Raw genomic sequence first — 1,373 nt, 5'->3', positions numbered from 1 at the left:
GGGGGGGTTGTTATCGGATGAGTTAAGTTGTGAAGAGAGCTGTGGTGTTGGCGTCCGATACCCCTCCGGGTGTGAGAGTGAGGAGCGCTGTTGAAGTTCATTTCAAAATGAGGTGGGCTTCTTTGGAAATTTTCTTCAGTTATCACATTTCCTCATGGCTGCCACACTGTCTTCAATAAGCATAGACGTTACAGGACCTTACTTTACTGTAAAATGTGAGGGTCTCATTAAGATAGTGCCCAGTGGCTGTCTCCACCGGACGGTAAAAGTGTCCAATTTTGGTAAAGATTGCCGATTTAAGTTCCAGTTTGACGTTGATGATAGGGTTGGGACTTAAATTAAAACAGGTACGCAAAAGAATACAAATTTCTAGAATTTCATTTGAGGACTGCTATCCATTTCAATTTACGTCGCAAACCTATCATATATATAATCGTGTGAAAGATAATTTGAAGACGAAAACGATGGTGTCTGGTGTCCTCAGCAAAAATGTTCTTAATCCTGGTCAGAAAATCGCACTTGGAACTGCAGAACGTTTTAGTTCTGCACTAATAAATGTTGAACAGTTCTGCACTTGGATTAGCTGAGTGTCCAGGTGAGACAAAACGCCAACGTGTCATGACCTCTACCACAGATATGCGAGAGCTTACAAAATAATGCAGTCTACTACTTACATTGGAATCGATTGAATTATATGATTTTTACTATCTTCAGTGGTGCGCCTTGCGCTGAGGCAATAAAGTACCGCGCTGCGGTGATAGCGTGGAAGGAAATTTTGGGCAAGTGAGAGCTAATTATCCGACAATGTTGCCACAGCCTGCTCACACTACTTGGTGTTAAAGTATACAGTCAAACTGCAATCATAACGGGAAGTTGCAGAAACGAAATCTTGCCGCAGTCCAGCAGTCTATCGCAGAGGAGAGGCGGGGGAGAAGGGGAGGCTCACTCCACGTCGCTCCACGTGCCGAGGACTACAGCTATGTTCAGTTTAGCCACGCTCACGAGTGCGCGACAGCGTGAGAGCGTAGAGTAGAGCGAGGGGCAGGGAGCGGGGAGGGAAAAGGCGTCCCGGGGGCGTCCCGACTCCACGCTCTCGCGCTGTGGCGCTCTCCCGCCCCCTGCCTTCTGAACCATAGGAGAGCGTTCAAGAGGGGCTCTCCTATACCTGCCCCATGAGTGCAACAAGGACGGAGCTATACGGAAGGCATAGGAGGAAAGTCCCTCTTGAACGTTCTTCTGAATCGGAGAGTGTCCCAGGCGCGGTATAAGGAGGGGGCGACAGGGGGGGCGATGCACTGTGGGTTGCCTACATACAGGGGTTTTGTAGCACAAATTGCCTACCTTTCAGGCGGCTCACTAGAGACGATGGGGGG

The sequence above is a fragment of the Frankliniella occidentalis genome, unplaced genomic scaffold (assembly GCF_000697945.3).
Source record: "Frankliniella occidentalis isolate FOCC.00 unplaced genomic scaffold, Focc_3.1 Scaffold683, whole genome shotgun sequence".
Classification (NCBI taxonomy): Eukaryota; Metazoa; Arthropoda; class Insecta; order Thysanoptera; family Thripidae; genus Frankliniella; species Frankliniella occidentalis.
Note: the sequence above shows the minus strand (reverse complement) of the source record.